This window comes from Haliotis rubra, unplaced genomic scaffold (genome assembly GCF_003918875.1).
Source record: "Haliotis rubra isolate DU_JTF1 unplaced genomic scaffold, ASM391887v1 Scf928, whole genome shotgun sequence".
NCBI classification, from domain to species: domain Eukaryota; kingdom Metazoa; phylum Mollusca; class Gastropoda; order Lepetellida; family Haliotidae; genus Haliotis; species Haliotis rubra.
Genome location: NW_025767666.1, coordinates 117015 through 132798, shown reverse-complemented (window position 1 = coordinate 132798; position 15784 = coordinate 117015). Strand labels below are relative to the sequence as shown.

The 15784-nt window shown below is 38.3% G+C and overlaps 1 protein-coding gene and 2 long non-coding RNA genes across 4 annotated transcripts in view; 1 reads left to right on the top strand and 2 right to left on the bottom strand.

Annotated features, from left to right (window-relative positions):
- LOC124264499 overlaps positions 1 to 3539 on the top strand; it is a 125623-nt gene extending 122084 nt beyond the window's left edge. Inside the window, exon 3 of the long non-coding RNA XR_006895152.1 lies at positions 3487 to 3539. This is a non-coding gene — a long non-coding RNA (uncharacterized LOC124264499). The remainder of the gene's footprint in view (positions 1 to 3486) is intronic.
- LOC124264500 overlaps positions 1 to 7160 on the bottom strand; it is a 33036-nt gene extending 25876 nt beyond the window's left edge. The window contains exon 1 of the long non-coding RNA XR_006895153.1: positions 7121 to 7160. This is a non-coding gene — a long non-coding RNA (uncharacterized LOC124264500). The remainder of the gene's footprint in view (positions 1 to 7120) is intronic.
- LOC124264491 overlaps positions 1 to 15784 on the bottom strand; it is a 239662-nt gene that overhangs the window by 203259 nt on the left and 20619 nt on the right. The window lies entirely within an intron of this gene.

Below are 15784 nucleotides of genomic sequence, written 5' to 3'. Positions count from 1 at the left end.
CTGATATGGAGATGATGACGTCATCCACTAACGTCAGGTTTTGGCAGGAGGGGATTTAAAAGTCCATTGGCCAAATGCCCCCTTTCCAAAGGCAACATAAAGCATTATTGCTGTCACAACACAGGCACTTGCTCACAACAGCTTATCAAACTTGATGAAATGGATCAATTTCACACCACAGTCATTGTTGAATGGAGTAAATGAACAGTTTTTTGAAATTTTATGCTGAAACGTTTGATTCCAAAGTACAATAAGAGGTATCTACATCACATTTAAAAACAACCCAGTCGGTTTATCTCCCAATTAGAACTCGTATGTTGGGAGTTAAACACATTGTCCAGCATGCTCACAACACATGTAGATGGACATTAAAGTTTGTTGTATTCTTATATGCTACCATACTTACACTATATTTAATATCAGTTAGTGTTCCTAATAAAACGTTTCAACATAAGATTCAAATTGAGTTGTTGATAACGTACATAATTACATTTCTCCGACATTCAGCTGACACGCGACGTTGTAACCGAAATACTGTTCAAAGCGGCAGTAACCTATCTCACTCACTCACTCACATTTTAACAGGCTAAGAAAATAGGAGAGAGATCAGGATGTATATTATACTTGTATTTGAGAACTATCTTCTGTGTGCACACCGGGTTTTACGTCTTACCTTCATAAATGCACCTATAGCACATTATTATATTGTATTATATATATTGTTCTATTTGATAATATCGTTTAAAATTAGCATGCTAGTTTTTACTTTAATATCTGTCATATACTAGTAGTTTTATTTCTAATTGTAGAATAACAATAATTGTTCCCGTCACGATATGGCTGAAATATTGCCGATGTGACGATAAATATTAACTCACTCACGAATGCACTATATATTGACGTGAGGTCTTACACATAAAAAGGTCACTTTTAATCGACATAATTGAATTGGATAATGATCTTGCTACTGGCCAATGCGACATCGTCTTTTGTTGGTTATCCAGCCACACTGGCATTTCGGGGAACACAATGGCCGATTTTGCTGCCAAGGCAGCACTCAACAAATCTGTGACACCATTTCTGATCCCATACTCTCATTGCAAAGCTGCTATTAGATCTTATATCCGTTATCTGATGCAAACGAAGTGGGACACCCAGGAAATAAAGCCCTGGGTATTAATAAATTACATGAAATAAAACCCTATATTGGTTAGGACCTACTTGGGTTGTCAGTCAGATTTGAAGAGGTCATTATGCGACGATGTCGAATTGGCCATCAAGATATACTCATGAATACCTGTTAAAAGGTGAGGATCCTCCGTTTTGTATCTCTTGTGATGAAAGAATCACAGTCAAAGCATATCCTGCTTGACTGCATAGATTTTTTTTGTATCAAAAAAGAGATAAATATTTCAGCGTTAAAACTGTTAAGAATCTTTTTATTCTTGATTATCATTTAATTATTGAAATTTAAAAAGAAATTGAACTTCTTGATAAATTTTGATTGATGTGTTTGTATATAGATATATATTTTATTATTGGTAGTTTAAATTAGCTACTTGTTAGTGGCGGTATCCTCAAAGGGGTTAAAGTACTGTAAAATTATTGTCCTCCTGAGAGGATATGTAAGTCCCAATACATTTGAGGTAAATTTAGTTCTACCAAACTTTTAACCGTAGTATATTTGTTGTTTTTAATAATGGCTAAAACTCAGTACAATCGCCAGCGGCTGAAGGGATGGTGTAAATCCAGCTAGGGTCCATGCAGGTAGCAAAAGTAATGTAAGTCCCCTTGGACCCTAGTATGCTGATCTAACTTCAGTTGTTGGCGATCTATAGTCTGTTTTAATTTTTTGTATTGTCCAAATAATGCTATTAGTTTTAACTTTGCATGCTAGTTTTTTAAAGTTCTAACTGTGATAGTCTAGTTGTTTTACTGTCCTTTGACGACAGGTTTTATAATATATACATATTCTTTATAAACGTCAAATTTTATCCCATCACGATATGGCTGAAACATACCGATGTGACGTTAAATACTCACTTACGCACGCACTCACTCACTCACGCTCCTCACTCCTCTCACTCACTCACTCCTCACTCACTCACTCACTCACTCACTCACTCACTCACTCACTCGATGAAGTAACTTCTATCTTAAACTGCATCATGCAGTGTAAGAGGAAACTGTCCTATCTATCATGTAGTGCTTAACGACTGGCAGCTTTGTGTGTCAACAGGATCAGCCACATATTGGGAAGCCCGTGTCAAACAGACATAGACGACGACGTATGGAGTTCAAATGTAGTTCCTGCTTGGTGGCCTCACTTGCATATTTATGGAATGGTGATACAAGGTTTCCTGCTTGCTTTACACGCCGAGAACACGATCTATTATGGTAAATCTCGTTATGGGTGTAACTAAAGCTACATTTGCTACAATTGCTTTGTGTGGTGTCTGTCGTGCTGTGTTAACAGAACATAGAAAATGTGTTTGCGTGATAGATAAATAGGTTTGTGTCACAGAAATGTGGCCCTGCTATGAATTTTCTCCATCGAAAATAATGACACGGTATACTATTTATTATTGTTGAAACGTTTCGATAACACTTTGCCGAGATCATATATTAGTCGCTGTGAACCCATGAATACAAAGAACCATTCAGAGAGTGGCCAGATGAAACTTATGTTGCATTTAAATATGTGATGACACTTTCTAAGTAAAGAACAGATTCTTTTTGGTTAAGTCCCACGAGGGATTCGAACCCACACAGTCTATGTGTACAAAACCAACAGCATGTGTACCATGCGTGTGCAGTGTTTTGGTCCGGGAGACCCAACCGGCCGCAGTTAAAAAATGTCATGGTGGGATATCGTGGAGGTTAATATTGTTTAACGCTGCATTAATCAACAACATTATGTAAGCGTGTGAATAATTGCGTCTAGATCAAGCGAACCAGTGACAGATTGTTTGAACAACCAGTCGTGAGCATAAGCTATAACCCATCTGTATTGTCGAATCTCATGAACACAATGACGATATTTTAGTGTGCGTTTCGGTACACATTACAGTAATTTGTAACAGGAATATTATTATGATTTTATCAACAAATGTCAACTAGTTACATTTAGAGTTACCTCCCTTCCTTGTGAAATAGATTCCTTGAAAAACTTGATTGTGATTTTATCAACAAATGTCAACCAGTTACATTAAGAATAACCTCCCTTCCTTGTGAAATAGATGATAAAAGGTAATAGTAACACTAAAACCAGAATCGTCGCTAACTATGTCAAATCCTCCTTCAAAGCAATATCAAGCCCCATTTGCCTGGATCAGTTTGAATCCCGTCAATCTGAACCCCTGTTAATCCAACCCAAACCGTCTGACTCCCTAGGAGGCGCTCCCCCGTTATTCTGACACTCCGTACCCTCTCAATTCGAAAAACCCTGGCGATGAGAACTGTACACTCCGCTTATGTAGGATGTAGTGTAGTATAAGCGTAATAAATCATCTTACCTTTGCAGCAACACCTGTACATTATGATGACACGTGGATCGTGAAGAGAAGAAAATATAGTTCAACAGATTAAATGTACACAATGTCATGAAGTATTATCAATCTAAGTGTTAGTTTGTTGTATGCCATTGGACACGCATGTGTACAGCGATCTCTACAAACTGGAGAACCTGTCTCCACCTTCCCCAATTATTTGTTGCATCCAGCTTCTTTACAACCGATTTATTCCAACAACAACAGCTCACACATCGGTAGTTCATAGAAACAATTACAGTGTTGAGAAATCTTGGTTGATGCATGTCATCATATTCCACTTGCGCAGATCGATGCGCATAAGAACAATCACTGGACTGTCCGGTCCAGATTTGAGTGTGGCGTTAAACAATAAACAAACAAACACACACATAGAAATGCTTCATTGTTATACAATGTGAGCAAACAATCAACATCAAAGATTAAACAATCATATTTTTACGTAAAGTTTTATAGCGCCAGGTTCACAGAGAATGTACATCACTGGTTTTCAAAGTTACAACCATTTCACATCCTCAAGCTCATGTGTCTTGGAGAATCTACAACATAAACAAAATGTACACAATAAACATGTAGGACTGGAAAATGTTTTTGGTCAACAGATAACTGTGCAATTTTATGTAAAGACATTGGACAAAAATAGAAAATGTTTCACATAATTTTAATAGATGACATACGAGAAAGGAATGGTAACTGACAACTCTTTATCTAATATCAAAGCTGCTTCGAGTTACGAAATGTACTTAGATATTTTACATGGGGTCTTAAAGAATAACTCGCCATGCTCAGAATATCTGCTCTCACGTTAGAAACAGAAAGTGTTCATTATGCTGATATTACTAGAGACTGCAGATATTGTAGATTGTAGACTCTCTGAATTTAATTTAATCAATGATTAGTTTCATTATCTGCAAATATATCCAAAGTAATAGATTTAGATATTTTACTGAATATGTCTGACACAAACCAAGTGAAGATAAATTAAATAGTTGCTAAAATGTAATCGTATAACTAAAAACATAATCACCGCTAAGTATATCAAACCCTGCTTCAAAGCAATCTCAAGATCCATTTACCTGAATCCCGTCAGTTTGAACCCCATCAATCTAAACCCCTGTCAGTCCAAAACCACATCAGTCTGTCTCCCTGGGAGGCACTCCCCCGTTAGTCTGAATGCCTGACATTCCGTACCCCGTCAATCTGAAAAACCCTGGCGATGAGATCTAGAGGCTCTTCTGATGTAGGGTGTAGTATAACTGTAATAAATCATCTTACCTTTGCAGCAACACCTGTGCATTATGTATCACAAGTGGATTCCGGAGAGATGAAAATGTTCAGTAGAAGTAATGTACAAATATCTGATAAATTATTATTAATGTTACTGTTAAAGAATGGTCAGTTATATATTCTACTACTATAATAGTTATACCATTCTAATACTAATATTATATGGTAAGATTTAACACAGCAAGGCAAAATCGTAAGGCCTATGTGCTATGTTATTTGAATATTTGATGAATGTGCGTAATGAACACTTATGGATGATGATAAAAGTGAAAGTATAAAGATTGAAGCATTTAGTTATATATTCTACTACTATTACAGTTATACCATTCTAATACTAATATTGTATGGTAAGCTTTAACACAGCAATGCAAAATCGTAAGGCCTATGTGCTATGTTATTTGAATATTTGATGAATGTGCGTAATGAACACTTATTGATGATGATAAAAGTGAAAGTTTAAAGATTGAAGCAGAGAGATCCACAGCTGAGAATGGTAATAACAAGCAGCTAGACGTCTCTTCAACCTTGTAACCTTATAGGATGACCGTTATATAAGTGTAATCTTTTTATACAATCAAACAATTCTTGCAAATATACTGTTCACTAGGGCAACCTTATAGTTAAAGCTTTCGCTCGCCACAGTTGACACTTATGGATAGGGATAGGATATTCTATATGCGGTCTTGTTAGCGTAGATAAGCTGGTGAAGATTGACGATAGAAAAGGTGGATATAAAATCAATTCTGGGGTTAGAGGTCAGTGACAAAGAGTGACAAACGCTGCAGGAAGTGTACAACAAGTGAAAGATGATATAACTGATCTTTGAACGCATGCATCCCCTTTCATTACTTCACACACAAACAATTCTCTCAGGATGTACCCTGAATGTTATCAACATGTAAATAGTCAAACTGTGAGGAAAACATAGTAAAAACCCAATTCACACAGTGACCGCAGTTTAAATATTGAACATGTGAAAAAGACATTGTAACTGTTCAATACACACGTAATGACAAACATTTACTTGATCTAATTTCCATTTACACTTCAATGACTAAAGTTGCTGACAATTGTGGCAATGGAGCCGTTCCTGTCAGAAATCCATTGACACATTTGTACATTTCTTCGCTCCTGCATTTGAAACTACACATAAAATCATACTAAATGTATATATCTGTTTGAAGTGAAGATTCACACAGACTGTATTTGCATCTATGCGTATTTGATATATCTACTAATACATAAAATATGTATACCTAAGGTTTGCTTTGTTACACTGAAACATCTAACGTGTCCTAACCAACACCTTTTCAAATTCAATACAAACATAAATCTGCAGAACACACAGTTCCACGCTGAAAACATTTATCTATTGCCGTTTATCTCCTGCAACAACTTTTATTATTTTTTCAAAATCAGACTGCAACTAACCTGCAGTAGCACGTGTGATTGGTGGATCAGCTGGGAACTGGTAGCCTCCATTAAAAATGTCTGTGATAAACCCATACAGAGCGAATCTGTTGGTAGAGCGGACCAAGTAAAGGCCGTTTGAACAAGTTGTTCCCACTTTGTAATCACAGCCAGGATTGTTCACCCAGCTCACTGTAGCAGGGGTCATGTCACCACTAAATACTTCAATATCTGTCACGTGTTGTTTAGTCAGTATGTTTACACAGCGTGCAGTATATATCCGTGCTTTGTTAAGGAAATACTTAACAGGTGTAACAACAACAAACCCCTGAAATATTGTGTTTGTGTGTTTTCTACACAAGGTTGCGATGACAGGTCTTGTGGTATTAAAGTGCAGTGTCTCGTCGTACAGGAGGTTTTGGCGAAACACACGGATTTCACCAAGAGAGAATGTAGATCCATTGTTCAACATAATTTCAGTGACAGTCTGGTCACTGACAACTTGCAGCTGGTATGTAGAATCCCTTACAGAGGAATGGTCACGTGTAGACAGAATAAACTCTCTGTCGTGATGTCGTATAGGTAATAGTTGTGCAAAGGCTTGAACATAACCTCCTGTCATTGCTCCACTAAACACAGCTACAGCAAGTGTTGTGTTGATAACAGTTCCAGTCAGGTCATAGGTGCTCTTCAATGTGAAGGTCTGATACTCCTCTAGACTCACGTGAATCGTGTATCCGTCGTTGTATGTCATGTTGTCATAGGTGACGTTCCCCTCCAGCATCAGCGTTATGTCCATGTCCGTCTTCTGGTTGTAGTTAGCAATCACTAACACCACATGCTCCGTGGAACCCAGACAGGTAGACTCTAAATACCTGGAGCCGAGGGCCGAGATCGGGAGGGGAGTAAAGACACAAAGTAATGGTATATGTAAACGCTGATGTCCTTACCGAAGACGTTGATGACACCAGTTTTGGTTTCCACACTCGTAGTAAACGTTACCTCCCCAACTAAAGCAGTATTATTTCTACTGTAATGAGCTACAGTCCTTTTGACGTTGTATCCCAGCTGTAGATCAACCAGGAAGAATCCCCCGGTTTCCCCTGCTACTGCATCAACTGCATTCATGTGTGCCAGCAGGCAGCTCACACCTCGGAGAAATTGACATGGTTTGTTAGAAGGTGCTTAGAATGGATAACAATAGTGCAAACATGCTTCTTACGACTGACATTGTCAGTACATCACTCACCAAAGCATTTTGTGTGTCTCATGTTGTTAAACATTATTTTGATGTGTATACAAACTAGGGCTCCGTACCTTAAAGAGAACGTAGCGCTACGACTGTCGTAAGTCTATGTGAAATTATGGGACTTACGATCATCTTAGGGTTACGACAGCTTTGAGGAACAGGTATGTGCTAACATGATTGCTTTCTAAAAGACTTAGATTATTGATTGTCAAACGACGATAGTTACTCCACCACATACATATATAATACATACATAGACGAATTCGATACGCTATGAGGCATTATGTCGTATGTGATTGGTTTATCTGGTGTTTGTTTTCTTTGATTGCAGGTTATGTCATTTACTGGACAAAAATAGTTAGGGATATATGTAAATTTTTAAATTATGAATAATGATCTATTTATTCATTAACACATTAATAAAATATCAATTATAAAAACACCAATATCCCTAACCTATTTTGTCCAGTATATTTTGTGCGACCTGGAAGACATTTGATTAGAAATGTGCCAATGGCTTTGAAAGTCTGAGTGTTATTTAATGGGTCGAGGGGCATTTGTAGTGTTAGGTGGGTGTTAGTGTTCAGTAAACTCAGGAACACTTTTCTGTGTAGTGTGTTCTGTGTTGGAGAACACTGTTGTAGGCACTGACAATGGAATGACGTTGTTATATCCAGAAACTGTGATCCTTTTGAGAGTTTGTGTAAACTAAGCAGACTCTGGGAACTAGTTTGGTAAATAAGCATACACTTGACAAAATCTCTCATATTATTCATGTTGGTTGTAAAAGGATTGAATCCAGTGATTGTAGTTGTGGAATAGTAGCTTCTGATATTGTAGAACATGTCATAATGTCTTGTACAAGTTTCAATATTCTGAGAAATGAAATATTTGAAAGGATATATGATTATATCAATGTCTGGTTTTTTTCAATTTTGGGAAAATGATCAAGATGAAATAATTGCTGATTTGCATGGTGGATCTTGTACAACATTTGGTAATTCAAATATGACAGAATGGGAGAAGGATATGTTATAAGTGTCTGATTTTATGACTGTCACATAGAATTATCTTATGTTTGACAGAATTGTTTAAAAGACTACTTTCGTTATAACTGTTTCCATCTGTTTATGTCGAGGTTAGGTTGGGGTTTACGTCGCCTTCAACAGTGTTGCTCTTACATGGCGACCCGCATGCACTCGAGTGTACTATCATTAGCCCTGACATTTGTGTACTAACTCCGAACTGACCAGGTTCCGTTTATCACCTGTAAGCCGAGCTCAAGGCAGGGACACACCAAATTCCATCTTTTAGCGTCTCTAGGTATGATAGGCCCAGGTGATCAAAGCATAAGACTTTCGCTCACAAACGAACCCAAAAGAACTGTAGACAGACATGTACAAAAAGCCAAGAAGGTTGACAACATAACGATACAACTGAATGTCACCACGAATTTAGCTTTTATTTTGGCATAATGTTATTCCTATTGTAGTGACGTGGATAGGCCAGAAAGAACAGGTACTGAGACCAATGAGCATTCTGATTACATCTCCCAGACGATGTGTGCAGCACTCGCCATATTGTACTCAGCATATTGCTACTGTGTCAGGTAATAGTGGGTTCGCAAAATCTCTTTCACAGGGTTTCGTTCATTTGACTTGCGTGTGTTGTGCAACAACTAATTTCATAAGCTGACTGCAGCATACACACATATGACTACAACAGCGCGTATCGGGTATTCATAGCCATGATTCATAGCAGGGAACACAATTAGGGGAATCAAAACCAGGTAGCTACATGGGTTTGACATCAGAGAATCATACAGAAACAAAACCCGCGCGTTGCAAGTTAATTTAGAAAACGTTTAAAACACTATCGATACAATTTACCCTTTCTTGAAAACTGTAGGTAAAGGGTATAGAAATGTAATTTAAATAAAAAACCTTGAATTGTTTTAAAAGCGTACGAATTCGCCAAAATATAGCATACCGTGAACTCTTTCAAGAGCCACCATGAGAAGCGCCACCTCTATGGAACGCCCCATTGTCTCAGAGCTGGGTCTGTACCGCATAGTGCCGTGACGACGCCCCGTTTGACAGGGTGTGGACGCATCATCAGGTATAAATACATTACAGGTGATTTTGTGGGATTTGATTGAATAACCAAGCAACTCTATGATTTTGCGCAAATACCGAAAAAGACATAATGCCACGAAATACTGTTTCCTAGTTGATATTGTTGCAGCCTTTATTGAATTAAACGGTGTGACTATATTTTTGGTGTGTTAGCAATTGGACAGGCAGTTTTGTGAAATGTTAAGAGTTGATTTCAATCTATGTTATCACGTTATTGACGTAATTATTTTATTCTAAGATACACAAACATACATCACGTGAGCTCGAGCAACTGTTAGCCAAATATGGATGTTGAAATACAACTGTATGAATAACCTATGTATACATCGTGTCATTGCTTTTCCTGGCAAGTGTTCAACGTTTACCACTTTGGTGAAAGCAACGAGCATGGGTCTGGTTCTGACACACCTAGAAACAAAATCGGGGTTAATCGGGATTCGGACCAACGATCACTGGTTCCTGGTGGACCAAGGTACACAACTCTGTTCAGTGAATTCCTTTTGCTTACATGGCAGTGCCACAGGTGTCGCAGAGGGAACATGGTGTTTCAATATTGGATGATTTGTCATCAAATATGTTATTTAAGGAAGATTTTGTTTCCACAACTTTAATTATTATTATAGGGTATTTATATAGCGCAGATATTCATGTATCAAGTACATGCTCATAGGCGCTGACATTTCCCCTCTATCACTGGATGTCAATCTCAACGGCACGTCGTACTATCAATCTCAACTTTCATGTTGAAAATTAACAGAAGGACGAGTAACTGTTTTGAGAACTTGTATGTATGGTAGCAAATAAGAATATTTAAATATAAAAAAATTGTAAAACAGCGCACTGGGTGTGTATTGAGCGTGCTAGACACCACGTTGTTAAGTATACCTTGTGAAAACAGGGTATACGCCACCCATAGAAACAACATCCATCCTCGATCAGACAGGGTATTATGTGTCTATTCTACCCTGATAAATCCTCGAAACCATCATCTGCAACTGCTGCGTTTCAGAAGTGACGTCATCATCTCCATATCAGTAACTTCACACAAAATTTCCAAACCGAACACTTGTTATGGCGTCGAGTTATATAACCCATGTAAAGATGAACCTTTGTAATGAGTCGAGCTTCTTTATTGTAATAGAATGGATGCATGACACACTGGATGGCAAACGCAGCAAATCTCCACATCCACAAGGAATATTTGCCAAAACAGTCAGTTGTACGATTTCGACTTCATGTGACCGTCTGCTATTTATCAATCCTTATCAAATGTGATGACACCAAATGTTCCCGAAAAGGTGAGCGTATCCTGCTCAAACAGCGCACTTGTCATAAACACATGCAAAGGCTAATCAATTGTTCACCCAGAACTAATTGGTAAGTATAGTTCAAGTCAAAATAGGGAATCACACGGGACATCTTTATTGTCACTGGTGAGTCACATCACGAACATATCTCTACGTGTCTATCTTAAAACGTTTAGAAGGCTTTATTCAGGCCTTGCCAGATGTAAGAGTAATATTTGCCCATTCATTCTCCACTATCGCCGGGTACAATGCATGTATAAATTGTACTGTACAGTCACATTGTATATCAATGTAACGAGTCCTTTATAGGTACAATGTTATCACTATTGGCCTCTTCCAGTGAACAGTTGAACTGAGACCAATAGGCATATATGAAACGTGATCAGTAAGTTTCCTCTACTTTACGTGGCAGCATACTTTGTTATTATTTAATCTTTCTTCATAGTGTGAATCACAGTCCTAATCTGACCCTGTCTCGTTCCACCAAACGAACTTTGCTCGACGATTGCTGCAAGTCTGTATTGGTTGGTTGGCTGGTTGGTTGTTTAACGCCACACTCGGCAATACTCCAGCTATATGGCAACGGTCTGTAAATAGTCGAGTCTGGACCAGACAATCCAGTGATCAACAACATGAGCATGGATCTACGCAATATGGATACGAAGAAATGTGTCAACCAATTAAGCGAGCCTGACCACCCGATCCCGTTAGATTAACGACAAGAATGGGTAACCGAAGATCAATTCTAACCCGGATCTTCACGGGTTACAATTTTGCATTTGGGCATGATAGCTAAGATCGTCGTTGCGCTAAGATTGTTTTACGGAAACGGTCCTTGGCACTTTGTGACTAAATGTTATAAAAAACAACATTTTGGTTGTCTCGAACTACAGATATGTTTAGTTACGATATTAACACGTGCTGGTGAAGTAACATAAACAAGCTTGGCAGACCAGTGACATCTGAATAGCATTGTACCCAGGGCTTTAAGGTAAACTTGTGACGCAGAAAGAGAATCGGTAACATTACTATCTGCTGATAAGTGTTTTTGTCAACATGATACAAACACAATTTGATATTTCTTCAATAATGGAAAAACATGATTTTTCCTCTAGAAGTGCTATATTTAGAAACGAGGATAACATGTTATCATTACTATTATCCGTGATCTCAAGATCAACACGTGACATTTAACGTTTCGGCAGAAGCAAGCTATGAAAACTAAATGCAGAGTTATGGCAATAGATCTAGAAAATGAGTGTAAATAATCATAACGATTCGTTTTGAAAGTAGTATTATTAGTAGTATTTAGCTAGTGGTGACGTTAGTCCTTACACATATAGATGTTATATTCAAGTGAGATTTATCAACACTAACTCTTGTTTGGAACGATGACGTTTATGGCGGGAGTCAAGGAGGAAATCGATATCAGTTTTTGAACTTTTCTTCCTTGATCATTTCAAAAGCATATCTGGCTTTAGTGTTTCAGCAATTGTTTCTCATTATAAGATGCAAGCTGTTGCTGTAAAAACTAACAAAGTTCCATTTTTCAAATCCTTAGTTTTAGGCTGTTCAATCTTGCCATTTATTGTAAAACTCGAGAAAAAAGACCTTGGTCGACTAAATATACATGACTTGAGGTGAAATCTTTTTCTTTTTTTATGTGAATATTATTGAATTTGAGAACACTCCTTTGACGTAATGACCGTGTTATGTTCCAGTACGCACGTCTTCTGGTTGTCATACAATAGGTTAAGTTTCACAATGAAATATTCCATATGAAACAAGTGAAATGTAATATTCGTCAGGCCTGTTACATCAAGTTGTAAAGGGTCCATGTGACGTTTGTTGGAGGTAATTATATACAAAGTGAAACTATTGACTGTCAGACTCCTTGAACAGATAATATGTGCATGACGTACATGTTATTTGAACAAACACGAGGGTAGCATCGTGGTTAAGTGTTCGCTCGTCATACCAAAAGCATGGGTTTGATTTGCCTCCTGGATACTCTAGGTAATCCTGAATCGTTTTTCCTTTCTGGTGTTGAACCACTTCTTTATTCGGGTGATGCGACGTGTCTATACAGATTCTTGTATCGTTGTCAAGCAGGTGATCCAAGAATCTGAATCGAAACGTCACCTGCTTGACCATACAAGAATCTGTATCGGAAAGTCGCATCACCAGAAAGTTTGTCCTTATTTTTCTGGTGTTCACTAGTGATTTTTGTGTAGACATTGTGATCATGTGTGCAATACTTTTAGCAATTTTACGGATGTACAATAACTGGTTTTTATTATGTCAAATTCCAATATTGTTAATTTTACTGCCAAAACGTGCAAACTGTTGCTTAAAAAACATAATCAAATTAACAAATATTTCTACCCTTTATCGTCCTTTTACCATATTAAGCCTTTATTGTCACTGCTATTTGTGTATATTATGTATTTCATGGTGTATGTTTATGTCTGTTCTTAATTAAAAGTTGACGATAGTCTCTCATAACCCTAAACGGGTGGCTCATTTTATGTATATGTGTGTATATATCTGTACTTTTACATGAGGTGAGACTTAAATAAAATATGTGTCTGTCTGTCTGTCTGGAACCAACCGAACAAAGTACTTGCATCTGTTCTTCACTGAGAAGGTGGTATCTAAATAGTCAGGGATGTTGTAAAAGAAATTGGTTGATATTGGTTTATATAATGTCAATAACAACATTTGTCTTAAAGCGTACTGTGTACCGAATTACATACTCACAAAATGTCAGAGTTATTTCAATGTGGAGTCTGTACAATCTGACAGAGAACGTCCAGACATGCCACAACAGTCACACCTCCCTCCACACACACACACACACACACACACACACACACACACACACACACACACACACACACACACACACACACACACACACACACACACACACACACACACACACACACACACACACACACACACACACACACACACACACTCCTACCTGTATATTGCATATGAGGTGAGTATGAAATAAATAATCTGTCTGTCTGTCTATGATATTTTCTGAATGTGGTGTGAAACAAATGCACTCAGTTGAAAGCTTCCAGATAGTTAAGATGCAACAAGAACTCTTCAACACACCAGACACTTGTGAGACAAAACTGACAAGATGGTAAATAGTATACAGGTAAAGATGTAGTGCAGCATTTGTTCACAATAGGGAATGCAGATTATTACCCTCACCATAAATACCATATATTAGAACGAATTGTATTGTCTTTGAACACTTTGTATTATTCAGCCTGTTACAACTGTGTCTGTTTTTGTCGATTTCAGATACTGGTTATACCCTGGCGTTGACTTTTAAGATGTATTTATAGAACGGAAACACACTCAGCCAATTCGCTCGATGAAGTAAGTGTAGACACTGTGTATAAATACAGTGTCAGTGTAAATGTCCCGTTTATCTTTTTGCGCCAAGCAATATGCAACTTTCTGTGGGAACAGAATTAGCCACATTCAGCCAAACACCATCAAATATTAGTGGGAAAGTTAGTCAGTATCTGACTGAACTAGCACACATTGCAGCGATGTATGGAGTTCAAATGTACTTCCTGCAAGGTGACCTTATTTGCATATTAATTATCTGGTGATACCAAGTTTACCGGATTGTCTTTCCTCATCGATAACACCGGGTAACACTATCTATTAAGGTAAATCTAGCATCGACGGTAACTGAAAGTACGATTGCTACAATTGCTCCCTCTGGTGGCTATTGCGCATTTTAAATTGAAAACATGTTCACGTGTGAGTCTGGTGTTGACATGTTGAGCTCCATGTCCGGACTGATTTTGTAATGATTTTGTAACACTGGGCCATGAAGGTAAATTTGTTGCTACGAAGCCATGATTACACAAGGTCATCTTGTGAGAGGTAAAATGTAACATGGACATCACTGAATTTTGTTTGCTTCGATGAATGCTGATGTCACTGAATTATCTGGTCCAGTGGGAATTTTGTGAACGAATCATCTGGAGTCACGCTCGTTGTTAGTCAGGCTGTTGTTTTTCGAATCCCCGACTGCCATCGAGCCGTCCTGGGTTGGGATAGTTTCTTATCCTCCACGTTCCCTGAAAGCCACTGACACCCGGCCTGTAGAAGTGCCCCGCTTCAGAAAGCTATCGTAGTGCTACGACTGTCGTAAGCCAGTGTGATAGTAAAATAGGTATAGCAGTCGTAGCTACGATAGCTTTGTGAAGCGGGGCCCTGTGGCCAGAGCAACGATACCGTCGAGCCGAATCTAACAGCCGCCATGATACAGCTCACTATGGCTGATCCTCCACTTTGGCTGGTGAGTGAGCTTGGTTTCACACCGTTGTCAACAGTATTTCAGTTATATAACGGCTTCTCAGGTTGCTGTGGCAAAATGCCTGAAGTGATCCAGGTGCCAGATATTTACCACTTTGGTAAAACACACGTGCATGGGTGTGGCATATTGAGCCAACTCAGAAACATAATCAGGGCAAACCGGGATTCGAACCCACCACCATAAGTTTCTTGCAGGACACTGGACACATACGTGTACAGCGAATTCTAGCGCCACAGACGACTAGGGTCATATGTCATTTCCAAATTCGTTAAAACTGAAGTTGATATATTTTATCTGACGAGAGAAACTTATATTTCGGTAGAAACAAGCATATCCACTTCAAGATCCGCGGTTGGGTCGGGTCTTGAGCAGTCTAGGCTCGCTAACTTGGGTGATGCAGCCAGCGTATGCCATGTGTTTAGATCGATGCAAAGGATGTCTGTCAGAGGATGTTCTGATGCTGAGTCGTGTGCGGCGTAAAACAACCAAGAAAC